Source organism: Camellia sinensis, chromosome 11, assembly GCF_055761805.1.
Source record: "Camellia sinensis isolate YWXY chromosome 11, ASM5576180v1, whole genome shotgun sequence".
Lineage (NCBI taxonomy): Eukaryota > Viridiplantae > Streptophyta > Magnoliopsida > Ericales > Theaceae > Camellia > Camellia sinensis.
In genome coordinates this window covers 58,752,207-58,776,941 of record NC_138971.1, presented here as the reverse complement: position 1 = coordinate 58,776,941, position 24,735 = coordinate 58,752,207, and the positions used below count along the sequence as shown (strand labels likewise).

At 40.1% G+C, this 24,735-nt stretch overlaps 1 long non-coding RNA gene across 3 annotated transcripts; it reads right to left on the bottom strand.

Annotated features, from left to right (window-relative positions):
• Window positions 1-2,187: 2,187 nt before the first annotated feature.
• On the bottom strand, window positions 2,188-23,943 carry LOC145801968 (uncharacterized). 3 transcript variants are annotated; one of them, XR_014343940.1, is made up of 5 exons: window positions 3,985-7,557; window positions 3,686-3,853; window positions 3,007-3,580; window positions 2,836-2,934; window positions 2,188-2,668 (listed from the first exon to the last, which is right to left on the bottom strand). It is a non-coding gene; the product is annotated as an uncharacterized LOC145801968 (long non-coding RNA). The 3 variants fall into 3 exon arrangements; XR_014343941.1 differs by lacking the exons at window positions 2,188-2,668; window positions 3,985-7,557 and adding an exon at window positions 23,554-23,943 and having other exon boundaries at window positions 2,680-2,934; XR_014343939.1 differs by lacking the exon at window positions 2,188-2,668 and having other exon boundaries at window positions 2,680-2,934.
• Between the last annotated feature and the right edge of the window lie 792 nt (window positions 23,944-24,735).

Below are 24,735 nucleotides of genomic sequence, written 5' to 3'. Positions count from 1 at the left end.
CAGCCATAACCATTTTCAACTCAACTATCCTATCCATTTGTTTGATCGATCCATCTCATCATCTGCTAGCTTGGTTGTGTTACCTCCATTTGGCAGAAGGGTCAGTTGCAAGATAAAGCAAAGGGGCAAAACAATAGTGAAGGTGAATGTAGTTGTGGGCAGTTATGATATTTTTGATTCAGGATTGTACGTCTTGCAGATTGATTCCATGTGTGTCAGGTAATGACCATTTGTGAAAATTGTTTTGAAAGGTTTTAGCGAAGATGATTTTCTCAAAATTTCACTTTGTGCAACATAGACCATTATTTGGACCAAAAAGGAAAATTTCCAGTACTCACAACTTTGATTACATGATTTCAACACAAGTACACCCTCTAACTCTCAGGTTGAATCAAAGTTGGTTTTATATCATAAAACTTGAAAAGAAAAGTCAAAGCAATAAACTAGGGGCACAGATAAGTCAAGTAGTGGTCCTTTGCCTCTTGCCTGCACACGTAGAAGTCTCTGCCGCCAAGGTTGGCCTAACTTGTGTTTTATCCTCAGGCTAAGCCAAGCACTCGGCCAAAAGGGCACAACTGAAACTAGCCGCAGGGGCCAAACGTTCTCTCATCCTCCAAGCAGTGAGGTATCGAGCCAAGTGGGAAGCATGAATTGGAAATGAAGTTGGATATTCCACCCCCTCATCTGGACAGGTCTGACCATGCCCAAATTGGCTTCTAAACAGGAATGGGAAGTAGAACACACAGTGTGTAAGGACGATCAACTGTATACCTAGCTGGCGGGACGTGCTATAACTCATCTCGAAGAAGTTAAGCCAAGGGCACCGCCAAGCGATGTCAGTCACGAATCTGATACACATCCAGTCGCACCACAATCCCTCTGTGGGAAAGCTCACTAGCTACGAGCGAAAGTAGGATCTAGCTAAATACTCGAGGCAAGGGTCGACGACCTTCAGCTTATCCATCAACCACACCTGGGAAGGGATAAAAAATAAGAGAGATTAAAAAATAGAGAGAGATGTGCATTGAGAGAAAAAGTAAGGAAAGGGCTTTGAGAGAAAATAACGAGTGAGTGCCAAAGTGATGTGACAAATCATAAATGAGAAAGGATGGGAAACACTATCTGAAGAAGCAGTGGACTCCCCACAAATTGAGAAGTCTCTCACCGATGGAAAGTGTCCAAACCCATTATGGTTTCGGCCAGTGCCAGGTTTATACAGCTTCGATCCTCCTTGAGACGTTGAGCCACTTCAATTAGTCAGATTCTGACTCCGCTACCACTAGGGTTAAGAAATAATGGCAAGCAATCATATGCAGAAAGCATGTTGGCGATAACCTCGCCAAAAAAGATCACGTCCGTTCCCAATATCGGAGAAACGGCGAATCAGGCCAAAAATGTTCACCTCTCCGTCATGAGCCAAAGACTTAGCTTCGTTGAAAGAGAGGCCACATATTCGTTCAAAAGCTTGCGCACGACTGAAAAGGGATTGAGGCATAATTTCATCATTGCGTCGAGACTCCATTAACGCTTGAAACTCTTTGAGAGTGGGACACATCTCTTGTGATCCAAAGCGAAGTACATGAGAAATTGGGTCGTAACAGCCGGTAGCGACATGGAGGAATGGAAAACAAAGTGAAGTGTGACTCAAAGTAAAATGAGGGTTTATGCCGAAACCGTTGAAATTCATCTTTTTTGTGCTGTCCAAAGTGTTTGATCTTCTCCACAAGGAAAGTCTCAATTTTCAAAGAAAACTAGCAGAAAAGATGAGGTTCTGTCGAATAAACAACAAGAAAAGACCTTTATAGAAAATAAGGTTGTGTGAGTGGCTGACAGTTTTTGCTTGTTGTCCAGCTGCAAGTCTTGGCCGATCGGCCACTTACCTTGCCGGCCGTATATTCCATTGGCCGGCTGGCCAAGCATGCCAACCAAATAGTTTGGCAACAGTATTATGTCTACCATTTTTGTTTTGGAGTCTTGTCTTGAGTCTTTTTTTTCTAGTAAGTGTGTATAGGTGTACTTAAGTTGTTTTTACTTTGTATTTCCTTTGTTGAGTCATTGCTTGTATTTTGGTCAATTTTAGGCTTGATATCCGATTGAGAACTTATTCAATTGTGATCGTTCTCAGTTTCAAATTCAGAAATACAATAATTTCTTATGGAAGTGTTGTGTCATTCTCGAGATGCTATGTAAAGCAAAATTTCTTTCTTTTGTAAAATTGCAAGGTTCTACCCCGATCATAGTTTTTACAGAAAAGAAACTACAAGTTTTCAAAATATAAAAGACCTATCTGAAGCTATACAAAGTTTGAACTACCAAAACAAATGAAAAGAGTAAAAAGAGTGCAAAAATCAGAGTCAGTCACATCAGGTGTGTCGAGAAGCCCTCTTCGTCCTCTTCCAAGGACGAGACTTAGGGTCACTGTCACCATCTGCACTGCTGTCGTCAGAGGAGTGTGATTCAGAGCCAGCCATATCCTCTCTGCTCTCAGACTCGGAGCGCTCGCTCATCGTCCCCTTAGTGCCGCTAGTCTCGGCATCATCTCCACTGAAAGTCAACTCTAGAGATGAAGAAATCTCTCGTGCTTGAGACTCTTCACTTTGACTCTGGGCACCTTTACCTCTGCCCCGACCTCTCCTCCCACCCCTGCCACGTATAGGAGCTTGTCTACCTTTCCTCCCCGCAGTCGGAAGAGGTGCCGTTGGTGCCACCGATGCCGTAGGTACAAGCAGAGGTTGAAAGCAAGAAACAGGGTACCAGTTCAGTTTGGTACAGAAACATTATGAGTATGGCAAGAATAGAATCAAAGCAGTCAGATGAATGAGAAAAATAGAGTACCTGATGACCATGGTAGGCGAGCAGGGCCTCTCTTCTTTATACTATCTGGACCATGGAGTCAACAAATTGAAAGAGGCCATCCACGTACTCCAACAGCACCTACAAGTGAGTTTGAACATCACTATGCAGAAAAGAAAACATGAAACATAAACTACAAGACAAAGTACATACCTACTCACATCGGGGTCCCTAACATACTCGCGCTCCTCCAAGTACTCAATCGGAATTTGGTGGGCCGTCGCACTCTGCTGCTAGTAGGTGATTGCCATCAGAATCTCAGCCAGACTATCAACACATACAGCAGGGGAAGCACTCGAGCATTAGGGTTAGCCACAGGAACAACCCCTCCAGCATGAGGCTCAGCTGCACAAGTGGCAACTCTGGAGGCGGGAACATCTGCAACGCCTCCCTCGTGAGCTTTGGTCAGAGACAGCATGAGTTGGGTTCGGATAAACTCACAATAATCCCCAACCCCAAGGAGTAGATTGGCGTCCTACCTCACCATGAATTGCACAACAGCCTCAACTAGTAGACTATCGGCGGTCCTCATGGATGCAAGAGGAGGAGTAGGAACAACGAGGTCTGATAGGCCCAGGGTCTGGCTCATGAACATCTCCCCCAAGTACCAGGTCCTGTAGAAAGGACCCTCCAGTAAGATCCACACCCTGGAGGTATCCCAGGACTCGAAATACTCGTCCCTCGTCCCTCGTCCCGACCGGCATGACCACCCATGGTTGCCACGTAACTTGCAAACAAAGAATTCACAATTGTTAGTTGTTGTCAGTTGTCGGAGAATGGAATGGGCCAAAGAAATAGAAATGGAATGGAAGGGGCATGAGTTTTAGATTACCTCACACACTGTCACTATGTCGAAGAATCGATGGTAGTAGGCAACGGTGGTGACATTGCGGCACCGAGGATAGCACCTACCGTCATATCGCCTGGAGTGAGGCACATCTGCCTCTACTTCATCTCTCAGCACTGGAGCAAGCACGGGGAAGTAGGCATATACTTAGAGCTGTAAGAAAAGATTAGTTTGTGAGTCAATAGGTAGAGACAAAAATACAGGTAGAAACAAAAACAAAGACAAAGAGAACAGAACAGAAAGCATTGTTTATAACAAAAATGAAATAAAAGTGCAGAATGTACCTCCCAAGCTCTCCAATAGCCTCCGACCATGTTCCCCTTCTTGTGGGATCCTGAGCTCATGTAGCTATACAAAGTGGCAAGGCCAGTGCCACCCTAGTTATAGAAGCGCACTTGTGGCAAAACACCAAGGCACTAAGCAGATATAGACCCACGGTGTTTTATCTGCTCACAAACAAGGTGGTACCGAGAAGATAGATCAAGAAGCCTTAAGTGTACTGCTTGATCAGCTTCTCAGTCTCTAGCTGACACCTATGGAAGTGGTCATAGAACCAGCTATATCTCACTATGGCTGGCCTGTCCAAGTGAGGGCGCGTGCCAAGCAGATAGATCTAGGCAGCCTCCCACTGGCCCATGGCAAGATCGAAGGGGATCGGATCACCTCCTACTCTCAACCCCGTAATCATGGAGAAGTCGTATGGGGTCATCTTTATCTCTCCTATGGAGGAGAAGTGAAAGGAGTTAGTAGTGTCCCACCACATCTCTACCAGAGCACCAAGCAAGAGCCGGCTCGCCTACAGCCATGAGAGCCCTGAGCAAACTAAGTCGAAGCTTGCCTCATTAACTAACTCTTGGACTCTGGTGGGGATCTCCTAGTACCAGCCCTTCGCAGTCACTGCCCTGTAGCCTCTCCATGCAAGAGCATCACCTTGTGTTAAAAGAGGAATTTGTTAAAATGCATGGCAGATGAAAGATTGTAATGAATGTCAAAGAAAACAAAGTACATAAAAAGGAAAAACAGTTCTTACCTTAAAGGCGTCTTGGGAAAGATGTGATGCACGCTTCCTCAAGAGGAAGTCCTCGGCCGTATCCTAGGCGAAGTCCTCAAATTGCAACATATTGCCAAGCGTCATTACGTGTGTGCGTGGGTGGTAAGTGGTTGGGTCAAAAGGCCTCACCCTCAATGATAATAGCTGCGGCTCAAGCTTTGGAGAGTAAATCTCCTCCGCAGCAATGTCTCCTGTCATCCCGTCCTCCTCTTCAATCATCGGCTCCTCCACACCCGCAGCGAGTGGAAGCATCTGCACTTCAAGAGGGGTGTAGACACCCTATTTTTGACTGTCCTTATGACTTGCGTGACACCGATTGCACACCTAATGATAAATTTGTATATGCTTGTCAAATGCTCGAAGTCCTTAGTAGAATGCCTTAGCTTTGAGCCTCAAAACCCTATGAACCTCTTGCCTTGTTTTTGGACCAAAATAGTAGTTTTTCAAACCTAAACATCCTGGGACCTACAGACCCACTAGAGTGGACTGTCGGCCACTAGTGTGGACTGTCGGCCATTATAGTGGCCGGCAACCCACTATTTGTGGCCTGCCAGCCACTTGTGTGTTTTTTTAGATCTTTTTGCCGGCTGTGCTAGCTATTTCCATAGATGCATACACCAGTCCATACGTGTCTGTATAGATATTTCTGAGGTGGTCTCATGGTTTTCTATATATAGATGACATCCCCTCTTATTTTAAAGGTTAGAAAAAATTGGGGGCAAAAATTTTTCTTTCTCTCTCTTTCTCTTGCAAGTTCTTCACTCTTTGCCTATACACTCTAAACCAGACCTTGTGGTATTTGTGCTGAGGTGTTTTTGAGCTTGCATTTAGCTATTGAGGGTGTGTAATTGTTGGTTTGTAACTCAAAAAGGGTATCCCTCAACAAGAGGTATAATTTTTAACTTGTTTCCCTTCTTTGTTTGCCATCTTTTCTACTATTTTTTGGAACTATTTTTACACTGAATTTCTGGGCTGAAACTAATGGTTTAAGGCCATTAAGGATGGAAGAGTGGATCACCCTTCTTTGCACCTAACTTGTTAAGCCTTTGCCCTTGTGTTTCCCACCTTTCTATTATCTTTCTTTGAGCTTTTTACTGCTGAATCTCAAAGGGTTTTCACAGGCCAAAATCATGTTTTGAAGTCCCAAAAATGGAGGGGGTAGCATCCCCTCCTTGTGCTTGGTTACTAGCTTAACTTGCTCTATATTGTAGCTTACTCTTTTAGCTCTTTTGACTTCAATTCCAGCACTGTTTTAGCCTATTTTAGGACTATTTTTTATGTGTTTGTTCCAATCATGATTTGTATTGTAGGCTTGTAGTGTAATGGTCCTCATAGGTTTGGTGGTTTAGGCCTTAGCCACAAACCTATTTGAGTTAATAGTATTTATTTCTTGTTTTCCATACTTGTATTCATCTCTAATCACCTCTATAACCTGCCTCTTTTCTTGACTTTTTCTTTGTTTTGAAAGTTGTTTGAAACAAATTGTTTGTTTAAGCTAGAGATTGAGGTTGTTGTGCTTAATGGTTTAATCCCTTTGGAGGGTTTATTACCAATGGCATGACATCTCTCTCATGCCTAAAACAACATTTGGTTTGGTACTTCTTTCTATTAGAGGACTTAATCTCTATTTTTGGACTTAATTGATTAATGAATGAAAGGTAATTAAAATGAAGTAATAAAAATTGGACTGAAATGGAACAAGATAATAAGCTAATTTTGTATTTAATCAGGCGTCAATTGAACCCGTGGAGACTTAGGTCATTTCATACTTGTTAGTGATGAAATGGTTCAAGTTTCCAAGGTCAACCACTTTCCTTGATCAATCATGATAGGGAGGAGGTTTTTGAGAGTTTTTTATTATGCATTTATTAAATTGTGTCCCTTGATTCATAAGTCATCACGTAATGAAATTTCATCGATTGATGATTTGCGAATCAAGCCTACCCCTCATTTGACCAGTTTGTTGATAAGGAGAGGCAGAGTGGACAAACATCTCCCGAAAATACTCTGGTTTATGCTCTATTTGTCCTCTGTTGCTGAAGAAAAGAACTAACATCAGTGGCCGGTAGGCCACTTTTACTGCACAGCAACCCACTATTAGTGGTCTGCCGGCCACTACTTTTGGGTTGCCGGCCACTTTTTCTAGCCTAGCAGTGTCTTTTTTTCAGTAGAGCAAAGCAGAAGCTAAGGTGGAAAAATAGTACAATTTTCCAACTGTGCAACAAAGATATTCCAGTAGCAAAATAGAGAGTATTATCAAACAAAAATCCACATCCATACATGAGTCGTCCCTCGATTCTTGGGATCTGTGAAGTGATGTTGTAATTTTGCTTGGAGTAGTGGGCTTGTAATTAATTAGTTAGAATAGCAAGTTAATTAGTTTTGCGTTGTATTTAATTAGCTACAATAGTTAGTTCAATTTGTTGAAATAATTAATTAATTAGCTAGTGTAGTTAATTTGCTTCATTTGCTTGTAATAGTTAGTTAGTTAGGTAATTAGCTTAGCTAGTCCATTCATTCGGACCCTCCTAAGCGAGGGCAAAATTGTAATAATGTCTATGCCTTCCAACCCCACATCTTTCTCCCTTTTATTTACTTGCTTATGATGGTTAGAGAGACGTGCGATGAGAGGAAAAGTGAGAAGAGGGCTTTTTCAGAAAAACAGAGCTTGAGGGCCGAGTGATGTGAGAACCACAAATGAGAAAGGGTGGGAAACACTACCCGGTGAAACAGGCTCCCTATGCACGTCTGAGTGTCGTGTCTTTTTGTTTTATCTCGATTCTTGTTTTGAGTCGTTTCGAGTGTTACTCGATGTGTCTAGGTTGTGTGCCTTTTATTTCCTTGTTGAGTCATTTTGCTGTGTTCAGTCGTAGGCTCGATACCCGGTCGAGAGCTCATTTATCAATTCTAAAATAAAATCGTTTTGCGCTCCGAGTGCCGTGCCGTTCTCCACATCTGTGCAAAATAAGATTCGTTCTTTCATAAAACCGCAGGGTTCAACCCAGGTCATGTCAGAACAATAAAATCAGGACCTATCTGAAGCTATATGGGTTCCAGACTGCAAAGCAAAAGAAAAGAGGAAATGTCGGGTATCTGAGTTTGTTCCAACTTCAGTAAGTTCCGAGACTACATTCCGTGTGTACCTCTTCAAGTCTTGCCAAAGCTCCGAAGTATGAGTGTGCCTCTACCTCAAGCTCAAGATCAAGGCTGCTTCAAGCCAAAATGGCGATCAAAAGTGCTCTCCCTGAGTACCATTCCCTGCCAGAGGCATCTTGGCTGTGTTCGCAATGAGTTCCTAGGGGACCAACTGCGACGGTGGAAACTAGACTTCGAATGGCTGATGCCTAGAACGTAAAGGTTCGGGATTTCCGGGACTAAAGTCTGGTTTAAATACCCAGAGGCGCGTCCTCGGCTTGAAATCTGTATGGAAGCCCCATATGTTGAGATAGCATGTATGCACCTCAATTCTGGATACTGAACCAACCTAGTCTGTCACCCCGTTGGAGAATAAGGAAAGTTGCGAATATGATCAGGAAGAAAGGCAATGTCCAAAGTGTTCTACATGAAGAATCCTTGTCAGTATTTCAGAGCCTTTGTACTGTGAGTTGAAGGTAAGTGTTCGAAGAGCACGAGGGGAGATCCTCGTCAGAGTAGAGCGGTTCATCGCCACTCACCCCATGAGGTGCTTTCTAAAAGCGCCGCTACGCTTGTTTATTGCGTTCCTTAAACATCATGCATTGTATTGCATTGTACCTATCAGGTTTCTTTCCCATTCATGCACGATATTGTATGTACGGTTCATTCAAAGAAGTTCGGTTTAAGATCATTTCTTTAGTGTATCTATCACACTTTCTTCATTCACTTTTGTGTATCTATCACATACATTCTCGTTTAGCGTATCAGTCACACTTTATTCATTTAGTATATCAATCATACTCTGTTCACTAAGTGCATCTATCACACTTCATGTTCACATTTAGTGTATCAATCACACTCTGTTCACATAGTGCATCTATCACACTTTGTGTTCGCTTTTAGTGTATCAATCACACTCTGTTCACATAGTGCATCTATCACACTTTGTGTTCGCTTTTAGTATATCCATCATACTTGTTCACCAAGTGCATCTATCACACTTTGTGTTCCCTTTTAGTATATCCATCATACTTGTTCACTAAGTGCATCTATCACACTTCGTGTTCACATTTAGTATATCAATCATACTTTGTTCACTAAGTGCATCTTTCACACTTTGTGTTCACCTTTAGTGTATCCATCACACTTTGCTCACTTCACCCTTTTGTGTGTCAATCACACGCGTTCGCACTGTGTATCAATCACACACTCACACTTTGTGTATCTATCATACTTGTTCACTTAGTGCATCTATCACACTTTGTGTATCAATCACACACGCTCACACCATGCCTACTTTATGTATCAATCACACGCGTTCGCACTGTGTATCAATCACACACTCTCGCTTTGTGTATCTATCATACTTGTTCACTTAGTGCATTTATCACACTTTGTGCTCACCTTTTTGTGTATCCATCACATGTTTGCTCTGTGTATCTATCACACATGCACACTGTATTTGTAGTGAGAATTCCATAATTTTCTTACATCCTTTCTGCACGAAGTGTAGTTTGGCTCGAGTTTACTTGCTTGCCTAGCATTCGCTTAAAATGTTGCATTTATTTCGCATAATTGCTTCATTACAGCTCTCTTTGCATGATCATGAGTGATAACCGGCTTCGCGCAGCGTATAAGTCCAACTTTCAAAACCGGCCTCGCGTAGCGTATAAGTCCAATCTTCAAAATCTTCTTGCATATCATTTGCATTTTGCTCATGCCTGCGGGCACATCTTTGTCTATCTTGTCTGCTTTGTCTAAGTCTTCGGCCTTGTCAAAAATGGGTCGTCTCTGGGCTTTGACATTCACTCCCGTCACTTGTGACTTCCGAGTTCTGTCAAAGAGGGGCAACTGTAGACACCCCATTTTTGACCGACCTTAAGACTCAGACGTCACCAATTGGGCGCTTGGTGATGTTGCATAATGTGCTCGTTCAGAAGTCTCAGAGTCGCGGCCGTGGGCCCTGCCTCCGGATTTCCGAACCCTCTTATGTGCCTCGCCTCGGTTTGCGAACCAGACTCGATTTTCTCTTTTTCTTTTCCTGAGGGGAGGGAGAGATCCCGTAGACCATCTCTCAGTGGCCGTGGGCTACATTTTGTGGCCGCACGCCATTTTGCCCATTTCGGAGTCCGGTTTCCGGTTTTTCAGGACCGTTGGCCGTGTGCCTCGGTTCGGGACCGCCTAACCATCTCCGTTTGCTCTGATTTTTTTTGGCATACATCTTATTTACTCCCTTTCAAGGGACACTGGGGTCGGAGAAACCCACTTCGTGGCCGAATGCCACTTTCGGTGCTTAGCAGCCCATTTTCGGGACCCCGAACTGCGTGTTTTGGCCCCCGAGCATTCGTTTTGCATCGGTTTTCGTTCATTTTTGGCAGGTGCCTCTATTTCATCACCAGGAAGGTCACTGGAGGGTGGGAGGCCAGCAATTATCTTGGCAACCAGTTATATTCCATTTTTGCCCTCCGACACCCGTTTTTCGCACTTCCGAGCCAATGTTGAACACCTTGGGGCCACTTTCTTCAACCCCAAACCACATATTTGTGTTGTACACACATGGGAGGACCCTAAAAGTTGGTGGCCGGCCACTAATGTCGATTGACCCTTTTGAACCCCTCCTAAAAATGGCTTGTTCTCTCTCCTGTTTTAGAGTTTCCAAATTCGAACCACAGGGTTGTGATGAGGGGACCAGGGAGGCCACCTTTTTGTGGTGGCCGGCCACTAAAGCAATTTGACCCTTTTGACCCCTAGCCGGCCGGCCACCTGCAAGTCCAAAAGGTGGCCGGCCATAATCCTCTCATTTCACACTTTACAGTTGTATAGCTGTATCTCCCAGAAAAGATCTATATCCGAGGGATATTTTTTGGGGAAAAGCCTTGGTCCTTTTCCCCCACCCTTTCTCTCCATGCTCCCCCTCCTTTTGGTCCTTATAACCAGCTGCCAACCTTTGTTTTAGGGGTTAGAAAAATTGCTTCAAGGATATACATACATATCTCCATCCATCTCTCTCATTTTCCTTAAAAAAACTCCTAAGTTCTACCTCATTTCTTCATCACCACCAAGCACCACCACCATCACTCCATTCCAGCAGCAAGGGGAGGAATTCCAGCAGCTTAGAGTCATCAAAGTTGGTCCAAGAAGCAACAAAAGCATTGGTCTTCAAGGGTAAGTCCACTTTCCCTCTTTTCTAACTCATTTTTGCACCATTTCTTAGCCATATATGATTTTTTCTTTGAGCTCTGGCCATAACTGAAAGTGGCCTTATTTTGAGCTCTTTTTCACTTTTTCTTAAGGGCTCAACCCTGTTTGAGCCCCCCATCTTGCACTTGCTTCAATATCTTCCTTGAATGCTATTTTTTTGCATGCTTTGGAAGCCCATTATGCTTCCATTTTTGGGTGTTTTACAGTACTAGAAAAAGTCTTATTTTGACCTTCTTAACACGTTTCATTAAGGGTCTTTGGCCGTTTGTGGAATATTTTGTAGACTTTGTGTTATAGCCACTTGTGAGCCTCATTTTGCATTGCATTTCTAGCATGTTTGTATACTGTTTTGGGGTTTTTACAGTTCTGTAAATATGCATATTTTTGGTCCCTCTTCAATGTTGTAGAAGGGAATTTTTCAGTTTGGGCTTTGTATATATATCACTTGCCTCTTTGGCCACCTCTTGGCCCTTTTTCTTGCATAAGAGCTTAGCCATATCTATGTTTGTTTTTAGGGTTTTTACAGTTCTGTAAAGTGGCTTATTTTTGGCCCCTCTTCAATGTTGTTGAAGGGCCCTAACCTATTTGGAGTTAGCAGCTGTGAGTTGCTTCATAATCTCATGTTTAGGGCCATTTTTGCATGCCATTGTTGCCCTATCTTTGCTTGCTGTTTGGCCATGATTTGTATTGTAAAAATGCTTATTTTGAGGCTGCCTTGCTTCTGTCTTTTCATCTCGTGTACCAATTATGCATGCTTTGTATAGCTGTAAGCCATTTCACGTACTTAATCTTGCATTTCGGGAGAAATTCCATGCATCGGGTGTGTTTTCGCCTCATTTCGGGGCTGTTTTCCCCACATTTCAGTGCTGAAATTCCATTAGCATGTTTGCATATCATTTTTCATGCCATTGCATTGCATATACCATTGCCTCGGTTTGCGTGCCCGTGTGCACGCATTTCGAGGCACTTCATTTTCACCCACCGGCCTCTTATGTGAGTGTGGCTGAGGCTCTCTCATGTTAGTATAAGTCCATGTTGCATTCTATATGCCATTTCCATGCCATTGCATTGCATATACCATTGTCTCGGTTTGCGTGTCCGTGTGCACGCATTTCGAGGCACTTCATTTTCACCCACCGGCCTCTTATGAGAGTGTGGCTGAGGCTCTCTCATGTTAGTATAAGTCCATGTTGCATTCTATATGCCATTTCCATGCCATTGCGTTGCATATACCATTGCCTCGGTTTGCGTGCCCGTGTGCACGCATTTCGAGGCACTTCATTTTCACCCACCGGCCTCTTATGTGAGTGTGGCTGAGGCTCTCTCATGTTAGTATAAGTCCATGTTGCATTCTATATGCCATTTTAGCCATATTGCATTACGTATGCCATTGCCTCGGTTTGCGTGCCCGTGTGCACGCATTTCGAGGCATCTCCTTTTTATAACATAGTGCATGCTAGGTTGGATCTTAGATCGCATTCATGCATTTCCTCAGTTTGCATGCCCGTGTGCACGCATTTCGAGACATCTCATTTTCATAGCATTGTGCATATTATGCTGTATCTTAGTTGCATTCATGCATGTCACGCATATTGCATTGTGTTCGGGATAGAAGTTAGCCCGGGCACGGGAAACGAGGTATGTTCCGTACTCCGAGTGACGGAACGTATCTCAATTCCCCAGTCACCGACACTCCGGATCATCCATGATGGAGCTAGGTTCTTGTTGTGTTTACACGTGCATTCATTCTATATTGAGTTGCACATTTCGACCCCTCTGCCATCATGCATCGATATGCGTGATTGGTGGCACGAGGATCGAGGCATGCATATATCTGTGAAAATACATTGCTATGCCCCTTTCCTGCTCTTTGTTGCAGCAAAATGAAGAATCAGTAACTTTTCGGGGCTTGGCACGCTTTTCAAGAACAGGTGTAAACAGAGGCTAATTGGGGCATCCCAGTGGATTTCCGCGCAAGGCAGCCCAAACATGCATCATTCATCAGGAGCAAGGCAGTCCCTGGCTTGCACGCCAGTTTTTACAGTTTTCTTAGTTAATTTGTTAATTAATTAGGAATTTGTATATTATTCGGACTGTAATATTTGGACTGTAATATTCTTTCATTTGGGACTGTATATTTATTCGGACCCTCTGCGCGAGGGCACAACTGTAATAAGTGTGCGTGTGTGTGTTGTATGTCTTCCAACCCCACGTCTTTCTCCCTTTTATTTACCTGCTTATGATGGTTAGATTAGGGCATGTTTAAATTAGCATACAGTATGACAGCATGTTTGCATCATTCATCTGTATTGCATGCACCGGGCTCGGCGCATCATACTAACTTCATTGTACTTTCAATTCCAAATTGAATACATGTTAGCTGTAGCATTCCATATGCCATGTTTAGAATAGCCGAGCCTGCTATAGTTGCACTTTTGCATGTGTTGCATTAGGCATTTTTGTATACTTAGGATTCATGCATGATTTCTAATGAGTTTTTGTTTTGGCTTGGAGTACCCGGTGAGCTTTATGCTTTAGCATCCTTGCATGCGTGTGAGTGACTGCCATGAATAGCATGCTTACCATGAGGCTAATTGCTTATGTGATATATCTGCCTGAATGCCTGTGGGTGAAGGTTGGGTTAGTTGGATTGAGACAATTCATCAAATGTTTGTTTTAAGCCCACTAGATAGTGGCAAAACCATCTTTTCTAAGCCCACCCGAGGGTGGCAAAATCTGCATTTTAAGCCTACTTGCGAGTAGCAAGCCATCTTTCAAAAACAAACATGAAATGTTTTTGTTCCAATTCAGGCAACCCAGTCTATACTTGTATGTTGTGCGCATCACATAGTAACCTAGGCTAATAAACCGGAATAAGAACGCACAATGTTTTCAAAAATAGATATCATGGTTAGTAGAGGCCGATCTTTGATCGGGCGAGCGGGGGTGCTCACGAAGTGACCTTCCCCAATCGTACCCAAGTTCCCGAGCCGAGGCAACTTTGGTGATGACGGACACGTAGCCTTTGGCACCGAGTCAGGGTTTCCTAAATTTCCCATTAAAAAAACATTTAGGTGGCGACTCTATATCTGGCAAAGCAGTCCATGTTTGGCACTTCTTTCAAAAATCTGTTTTTTCTCAAAACGATTTGCCGGATTTGGACTCTTTGGTTCAGACTTAGAACCGCGACAAATTTGAGAGTCCTGAGCTGTAGTGACCCCAATATGAACGGAACGGGAGCTCGTTCCTCCCGGGGCGTTCGGGGGATGTCTACAGTGGCCTTCAGCACGAGTCATGGGTTTCCTAAATTTTTCAAAAAAATAATTAGGTGGTAACTCTGTATCTGGAAAAGTAGTCCATTCTTAGCATTTTGATTCAAAATCGATTTTCCAAAAGATTTTCCAGATTTGGACTCTTTAGTGTTTATGTACTTCACATTACACTTGTAGAATCAGATTTAGAACCAGGGGAGTCCGAACTGTAGGGCTAGTCGTATCCGAAAGAAGCATGAAAATTCGAGCTACAAGGGGTATCCTCGTGTGGAATATCGTCAGCCATGAAGAATATAGTAGGTGGTGAGTGAAAAGAAAAAAAAATGAGAGAAATAGGCAAAAACACCAAAACCTAAGCCCTAGGAAGGAGAAAAAAGAGGAAAATGTCAAAACTCAGAAGAGAATACAAAAAACCAAGAAAAACCAGTGAGAATGAGCCAAAAATAATGAGAAACCCAAAAACTCGACCAAAACGAAATCCAATCGGTTTAAAACGTAGAGGGCCAAATGGGTTTCACGAATAAAGTTTGCGTGGGTCGTTGGGTAAAGCGAGTAGGATGGAAATCTAGAGAGAGAGGTGATTTTTGGCATGTGTGTGTGTGAAATGAGGGCCCAAAGTTGTGTTTTAAAAAAGCCTCGGGTGTAAAAACCCGAATCTACCCTAGGTGTCAATACGGGTGGCTGGCCGTCTAATATTTTGGCCGGCCGACCCATTTTTTGGCCGAACGTGCCTATTAAGTGGGTCCTAACCTATTTTGCTAAGATCTTGCTTATTCTGTGCATGGAGGATCCTGTATTCATCTATAAAGTGTAAAATTAAAGAATCTTTCTGAAATGTCATTCTGGATGGATCATTCTAGGTCTCGCCATGTTTCCAAAGTTTGAATGTGCCTCGACCTTAAGCTCAAGCAGATTTTACCATATTGAAAGAATAGAAAAAGAAGAGGAAGATCTCTGGCAGAACAAGGTTGTTCATCGCCACTTCCCCCATGAGGTGTTTTCAAAACCACCGTTTTTTGTTTATCTTTTCAATTATGTTGCATGGAACATGCATCGCATTGTATTTCGCATCAACTACAGTAATTATATCACATCATGTTGCATCCATGTGCATCGTTCCTATTCATCTTATTATGTCTATCCTTATCACCCGACGGTGGATTTGATTGATTGCATGTTGAAGGCTTATTCATCCTTTTTATGCGAGGCATAGGGTTGCTTTTACTCCTTTTCATCCCTCTCTACGTGAGACATAGTTTGGTTTGCACGTAGTTTGGTTTGCAAATTTTCATCCCTCTTTGTGTGAGACGTAGTATGGTTTGCACTTTTTTATCCCTCTATACGTGAGACATAGTTTGGTTCGCCCTTTTTCATCTCTCTCTACGTGAGACGTAGTTTGGTTTGCACTTTTTCATCCTTCTCTACGTGAGACGTAGTTTGGTTTGCTCCTTTTTATCCCTCTCTACGTGAAACTTAGTTTGGTTTGCACCTTTTCATCCCTCTCTACGTGAGACGTAGTTTGGTTTGTAGCTTTTTATCCATCTCTACGTGAGATGCAGTTTGGCTTGCATCTTTAATCCTTTCTATGTGAGACATAGTTAGGATTGCATTTCTTACACCCTTTCTATGTGAGACGTAGTTAGGGCTGCACCATAGTTTGATTTGTATCTTTCATCCCTCTCTACGTAAGACATAATTTGGCTTGTACCTTTTCTCTCTACGTGAGACATAGTTTGGCTTGCATCTTTAATCCTCTCTACATGAGACGTAGTTAGGATTTCATTTCTCACACTCTTTCTATGTGAGACATAGTTAGGACTGCATCTTTCACCACCTCTCTTCGTAACACGTAGCTTAGTTCGCATCCTTCACTCTCTCTGCGTGAAATGTAGTTTAGCTTGTATCTTTTACCCTTTCTATGTGAAACGCGGTTATCTCATACCCTCTTTACGTGAAATGTAGTTTGGCTCTCACCTTTCATTTGGTTAAAACCTTCCCTCTCTATATAAAATACGGTAAGATACACCTATTGGTTACACTGTCTTTCTCCTTTCATGTGAAATGTGTTTGGAATTGCTGTTTGCTTACTCTTTTACATGCAAAACATGGTTGGACTTATTTTGATTTGAGCTTGAAGCTTGTTTCATTCATATGCTGTCATCTATTTATTACTCATTTCATTGTCTTGTATTATCATGGATTTTCAAAATAATCGGCTTTGCAAAGCGTGTGAGTCCAATTTCCAAAGTGTAGTCTTGAGCATGTCAATTGCATTTTGCCCCTAAACTACGCTGCTTTGATTCCTTGCAAAGGGATACGTAGGCAATTATCAGGTTCAACCAATTGCATTTACATTTTGTTTGCTTGCCCAAGTCTTACGGCCTTTGCAAATGGGTTGTCTTTGGGCTTTGACATTCACTCACGTCATTTTAGAACTTCAAACTCTGTCAAGGAGGGGCAACTGTAGACACCCCATTTTGACTGCTCTTTAAGACTTGGGTGCCTCACTTGAACACTTGATGATGAAATGTTACGCTATGTAATCTGTCAATTCTTCAGCAAAATGATTCGGTTTCAAGCTTTAAAACCTAAACCTTGCACCTCCTTTGAAACAAAACCTTATTTTTTCTAGCCTAACTACTCAGAGAAGAGCTAGCCAACAAGTGGCCAGTAAGACATTTTCAGGTGGCCGGCCGTACCTCCTCATGGCCGGCCGGCCATGTTCATCGTAGTAGATATTTTGACAGCAGCCAGTTGTCCTCACGTGCATGCCTTGCACCTACTGTTTCTTTACAAATATTTCCGACGTGAGAAACTGTTTTTCTATAAATATAAGGCCCCCCGTCATGGTTTGGGGTTAGAAAATTTTGCCAAGAGCTATAACTTGTCCAACACACTTCCCTTTTCTCTTTCAACGTACATACATTATACATACACCTTCTAAGCTTAAACTTGAGGCTTTTGCTGAGGTTCTTGAAGATAATTTCAGCCGCTAGAGAGTGTTAAGCTTGTGGGTTCTTAACTAGGAAGCCCTTCCTCTCTTTAAAGGGGTAATCTGTGAACTCTTTAACCATCTTTTCTCCCTCTTTTTCTTGTATTTTCACATTGATTTTAGAGCTATTTTAAGCTTAAAAATGTGATTTAAAGTCACAAAAAGATGAGGGGTTAGCCACCCTTCCTTAGGCCTTGTTCCATAGCTTGTTGCTTTACCTTTTTCTACTTTGTTTCTTTTGGTTTTGGTCACTATTTTTTTGGAGTTTAGGGGTTGTTTAATGTGTTTATTTAATTTATGCTTTGAATATTATAGTTATGTTGTTGTAAGTTCTCATGGGTTTGGTGTTAGGTCATAGCTTCCAATCCATTTGAGTTGATAGCCTTTTCTTTCATTCTTTATAGCTTTCATACATATATTCATGTCATTGTAATCACTCACTTTTCATTCATAATCTGCAACCGCGCTCATTTTTTTGTTTCTTTTGATTAAGAGTCGTATCAAACAAAAGATTACCGCTCAAGGCATAAGAAAGAGACCCCTCATGCTAAATCGTTTAATCTCTTCAGAGGTTCATTACTAGTGCATTACATCTCTCTTATGCTAAACATGATCTCTTGTTTGACATTTCCCTTTATTGCTGGTGCATTACTTTTAAGGGACTAATTTTCTAGTTAGATCCTTGGAAATCACAAAGGAAAGAGTTATTATAGCTCATGATTGGGTTTGGAGTTTGAGTCATTATCGCTCATTTCGGGTTTGACTTCGAATTCATTATTGCTTGTAAATGAGTTTGATTCTTCCTTTGTAATTTCTCTTGTAGAAAAGGGCTTAAAAAGCTGATTTCTCGGGTCAAGTCATACTTGCTATGCTTTATTATTTTGGACTTAGTGGACGTAATCATCGCCTTTAGATAAAAAGGAAGAAAAGATAAAAAAATGAAAAGATAATGTAAAAGGCTAATAAAATTGGAGTAAAAAGATAATAAAATTTAGTTAGGTTCAATCGGACGTTATACTGAACCTATTGCGTCTTGAATCATCGTATACTATTTCAGTGATGTTCGATGATTCATGAAACAAGTCTACCCCCTCCCTAGAGGTGACTCCATGATAGAGAGGAGGTATTGTCTATCTTTTGTTTCATTTATTGAGCTCTCGTCCTATCGTTTCTAAGATCATCAAGCAACAAATTTGCGATGATTGATGATTTGAGTATCGAATCTACTCTTCCTTTGATCATCTTCATAATAGGGAACGACAGAGAGGATAAACATCTCCTGGAAACACTATGTTTTTCTTTGTTTCAGCAGGGCATTCTCCAAAAACAGTGGCTGGACGGCCATCATTCTGTATGGCCGACCACTCTCTCAGGTAGAGCAGATCCTATGGCCAAAACAAAACAATTTTCTGACTGTAAACAGAGCAGATTTTGGCAGCAAATAGAGAGGTTTCTGGAGGATGTTTCGGTTGCACGCATGCGATTCCTCACCTCCTATTCGAGTCCATTAGATTAGTAGCTTTTAGATTCATATGTTGTAATTAATTAGTTGCTTTGGTTTCATTCGAATTTGTAATAGTTAATTAATTCATTCATTCAATTGCGTTGTTATAATTAGTTAATTAGGACATTCATTCGGACCCTTTTGTGCGAGGGCAAACTTGTAATATTTGTATGTCTTCCAATGCCAATTTCTTTCTCTCTTTTATTTACATGTTTATCGTGGTAGTATCATATTTTCGTTTCATATCATTGCCATGCTTTGTATCTACTTTTGCATACATAAGGTTCAGTTCATCATTTTTCTTAAATATCATTGTCATTTCCTACTTACTTGAATACGTGGGTTACTGTATGCTTTGAGTTGATCCATATGACATGTTAATAAGCCAAACCTAGTAGTTGTATTTTTGTATACGTTGCATTAGCCATTTGGATATTTAGAACCATACATTTTTCTAATTATTTTCTTTTCTTTGGCTTGCCTCGATTGAGTACTAGGTGAGCATTTTTGCTTTAGCATATGACATGTGTGTTTGTGTTGCGATGTAAAGCATACCACCTTGAGGCTATGTGCTTATTTGAAATACTTTTTTGAATGCCTCTGGATGAAGGCTATTTTGCTTTAGTTGGAATGACTTTGATTAGTGTACATGTGAGCTCACTTTTTCAAGTAGCACATATTCAAACCTCTTTTCAAACAAACATGAAATCAAAGCATTCCAAAGTGGGTGATGTAGTCTATACTTGTGTGCCTCACATACTAAATTAGCATAATAATCAAAACATGAGCATATACTATCCATAAAAATCACGTCATGATTAGTAGAGGCCAAACTTTGATCGGGTGAGTGGGGTGCTCAATTCATGACCTTCCCCTCTTATACCTAAGTTCCCGAGCCGAGACACTTTGGTTATAACGGATAAGTGGCTTTTCGCACGAATCACAGGTTTCCTAAATTTTCTAAAAATATTTAGGTGGCGACTCTAAAATCTGGCAATACAATTCATTTTTGGCATCTCTGATGATTAATGGATTTTCTAAGATTTTCCAGACTTGGGCTCTCATTTGTGTTTTTCTATTTCACATTACACTTGTGAAATCAAATTCAAAACCACAAGAGTCCGAACTATAGGGCGGTCGTATCCGAGGAGACTAAACCCCTTCGAGGAGCATGAAAAGCAAGCTACAGATGTGCCTTGCAGATGTGATTCTTGGAATTAAGATTACCAAAACATCTGGTGGTCTTGTGCTTTCTCAGTCTCATTATATTGATAAGATTATTAGGAAATTTAGTAAATTAGATAGAAGTGTGTCGAGGACACCGGTAGACTTGAGTCTACACTTGACCAAGAATAATGGAATATTCTTGAATCATTGGAAGTTTGATATATCTGATGAGTTGTACAAGGCCGAATATAGCCTATTTAGTCAGCAAGCTAAGTAGATACACGAGTAATCCCAATGACTATCTTTAGAAGGTGTTTATGCAGGTACTAAGGTACTTACGATAAAGCTGGAATATGGGTTATATCACACTTGATATCTAGTTGTACTAGAAACCACAAAGGCGCCTACTAGATATCTAATATAAAGACTACAAATCCATTAGTGGATATGTTTTCTCTAATTGGAACTACAATCGCGTCTTGAAGCTCTTTGAAGCAGATGTGTATCATGATACTAATGATGGAATCGAAATTCAATGCTTTAGATAAAGCTACTAAAGGAGCTAAATGGCTTTGCCATTTTCTTAAGGATATTCCACATTAATCGAAATTTGTGCTAGCAACTTTGTATACTTTGTGACAACCAATCAAATATTGGTATGGCACAGATGGAAGATCTAGACATTTTTGTCGAAGACATAATTCTATACAAGGACTACTCTTGCGTGTTATCTCTATAGACCATTTAAAGTCTAAAGACATTATTGCAGATCTGCTAACCAAAGGGTTAAATCAAGAGTTAGTAAGAAGTTGTCAAAAAGAATGGGGTTAAGGCCTTTAGCCAATGTTACCGGAATAGAAAATCCAACCTAGTTGACTGGAGATTCCAAGATCTAAATTCAAATGGACAACCTAATTGTATGTAACAGGTGAGTCACTATGGAGGTAAATCTTCCTGTCCATTCGTTTACACAGTGATACCCTGTAGGGTGGAAGGTTAAGCTAATACTTTTAATGACCTAAGGCCTCATTTGGGGACTAAATATTTTAGCCAAAAAGCTAAAACATCACTATAAATTGTCACATTACTCTCTCTATTTTTCTGTACATCTTTTCGTGAAAAGCCAAAAAGTTACTAAAATAGCATGTTCCCAAATGAGGCCTAAGTACTGTGAATAGTCAATCGTGGTATAGCGAGATACCTTATGTAGGTCACCTATGTGAATGCGAAGTGGGACCACTTCTTTAAGAATTGACGAGACCAAATTCTTTAAAATCACTCACTGAACAAGGCTAGTGTTCTAGGGCCAAACCAGACACAACAGTGAGAACAATAACAATGATTGGAGTCTCTTGTGTGAGGTCTATTGTCTCAGTTTACACAAATAAAAGAATAGTTCAAGACATCACGTTCATTTATCAGCTAGTAAATCTGATAGGATTTTACTACGAAAGATTCAAGGCCAACAGCTACCTTTTCTGATATAGAGTTATTCTATGTGCTCTCTCTCCGAGTCTTTGTTGTTAAGCATTGCCCATTTTTCTTTATTCGGCCAATTTTATGCATGTGGGGGATTGTTGGAAAATAATTTTTTTTCAGCAACTTTAATTCAAAATAAAAGTGAGACCCAACTGTTGATTGAGGTGGGTCCGAGTGGTAATAAAATTACAATATAAAAATGATGAGCCCAAACCATTGAGTTGTGAATGGGAATTGTCTCATAAAGTAGGCATTAATAAAGTTGGGCTTAGATTTGGACTTAGCCTTAGTTTGGACTAGGCCTAGACTTGTGCTTGTGCATGTGTTGGGTTTGGCCTTAGACTTAGACTTGGATTTGGACTTGGACTTAATCTTGAGCTTGGGCTGAGTTGCGTTGTGTTTAGCTTAGCTTGTGCATGTTTTTGAGATTGGGCTTGGATCAGGTTGTGACCCAACATTAGTATCTATTTCGCGACCCATCTGTTTGAATTATTCAAACATCATTATATACATATTTATTTGTATATATTAAGCACATGGGATTTAGCTTTTTGTAACTCTCATCTTTTAATGATGGAGTAGATAGTGGCCATTGGTTTTCAACTTTTGTAACTCCATCCTTAATGGCTAGAGTTAATGGCCTTGGTTAGTGGCATTTGATAGCCTTATTGATGTTATCATTCATAGCTAAGGTTCTTCCCTATACGTATAAACAGAGGCCTTTTCCCTCCAACTTGATGGTTTTGGAGAGATTTTTTATGGAAAATGAGATGGTGTTTTGAGATAATAAAGTTGGAGATAATTTTTATATCAAATAATTTTTTCCCTATCTTTTTTTTGCTAGCCACTTCTTTGGTTTTTATTAGAGAGAGTGCTTCAAAAGGTATTCAGAAGCATTCAGAAGGTAGAAGCTATTCAAAAGGTATTTTTATATCAAGTTCGTCAAAGCTATTCAAAAAGTACTTCTGCATGAGCTGGTTTTGACACAGGTTTCGATTTGCTTCTTTTCTCATCATTTGTTCTTTAATTCTTTAGAATTTAGTATACATCAACGAGTTCTAATCTTTAGTTATCTATGTTAATAATTTGTTCTATTAGTAATATAATATAATTCATTTATTTATTTTTAGTTATGTAGTTTATTCTGTATTTCATTTTTTATTTAAAAAATTTGTTTTGTCATATCTATTTAATTTATTATATATATATATATATATATATATATATTTCACGTATTATTATGGAAAAATACCAACAGATTCTAAGAATTGAAGGATTCTAGAGGTAACAGATTGATTACGGGAGATTCAACACTATACTCCATTCAAATTGGATTACAAAAAATTAAAATGAAAATTAAATAAGAACTAACATAGAAAACCTCAATCACAAATTGCAATTTCAGACTTCTACTTGACTAAATTGCCAACTAATATGCTAGAATTTGAGATGTAATGAATAAAATTAAATTAAATTAAAATTATGCTATCTGTCTGTCTAGTTATGGGACTTATCCTAACAAGTTTTACAAGTATGTACTTTTAATGTGAAAGTATCATATACAACTTTTCATTTAACTAATCTGCTATAAATTATGGCATTTTGATAAGTAATAATTCCAAATATAATGAAAAATTAAGTGAAATTTTGATAATTTTTGTTCATATCTTCAATAAAATTATAAATAATTTTTCTAAATACATAACACAAATTATTTGTAAAATAAAATCACTAATTTGCTGAGTGAGAGAAAACAATTATACAAGCTGTAAAAGAATACTTTTATGAACAAAATCAAAGATTTTGAATTATTTTTATCCTGAGTCTGACAGGTCGCATTATCAAAAATTAAAACAATAAATATAATATAAAGAAGTAATCAACAGATTCAACTCTATTTGTTCTAATATTGAACTCATCAATAGGTTTCTAGTTAACAAGTTTGAAAATGATTGTTAATTTATCTTCTAATTTTTTATAATATAAAAAGTTTATGTGTGGAAGAGTTCTTGAAAACACAAAAAATCCAAAACAGAAACAGATTTGACAGACCTCAACGATGGTATGGCAGCTGCAACTCACAAGTGTTGCGAACTTGCGAAGGCAAACTGATTTGATCACCAGTCGTCGCACCGGCCGATCACCGGTCGCCAAAGAGAGAGAGAGAGAGAGAGGTGAAAGAACAAGTACGAGAGTGAGTGAAAAAGTGAGAATAGAGCGGCTATTGCTGAGAGATTAGGGTTTCGTTTGGAAAAAAGAATCTAATATGAATTTGTCAATAAGAAGATCGACAGTCCAGGTTTAAAAAAAAAAAAAAATTGTGCAAGTGCGGGCGGATACTGGAAAAACTCGAGACCCACCTACAACCCACAACAAAATCATATTCTAAACTGCATCCGATCTTACTATACACTTGAAACTACCCATTTGTATGCAGGTCGGATTGGGTAAAGAGTTTTCGTGGATCAAATAATCCTATGCCCAGTCCTAACAATAAGGATTACAAAAAACACTTTGCAGCTCTTTATGTTTCTCTCTAACCCTAAAGTATATACACTAATACAATATATACGGTAAAGTCGCAGGGCACCTGCCCCTGCCCTCCAGGTTGGTTGGGCGTTCAATAAATGCAAGACAGGTCACAATAATGGTAATCCAACAATTTAGATTTAAATTTAAAGCAAATGATTTCTTCTACTCTGAGTGATTTTTTTTTTTTTTTAATTTTATGTACACAATATTTTGACATCATTTTATTTTATTTTTTAAATCAAAGAAATTAAATTATATATTTTGTTTTGTAAACAATGTTTTGCTGTAATAAAAAAATACGACAAAATTATTATAAAAGAATCGTAGCAGATAATTCTTATTGTATATCATATCATGACCCTTTAACTTTTCTTCACCCCCAATCAATAAACAAATTAAAAAAATTCTTTTCATCTCAGTTTTGTTGTCTTTTCCAAATTCTCTTTTGTATTTCACCAATACATTTTCAAGCAAAAAATTAAAAGGGATTTTTTTTTAGGGTCCCTGACATTAAGATTTTATAGAATAAAGGACATCTAATATTTTCATAATGTCTAAGGTCTTTCAACATCAATCCAAAGAAAATTTGGTCCCAGAGAAATTCTCTTCCCAAAGAAATTCTGGATCCATCCCAGAGAAATTCTCTTCCCAAAGAAATTCTGATTTGCTCAAAAGCCAAACAGTCTATAGTGATCCCGGGTT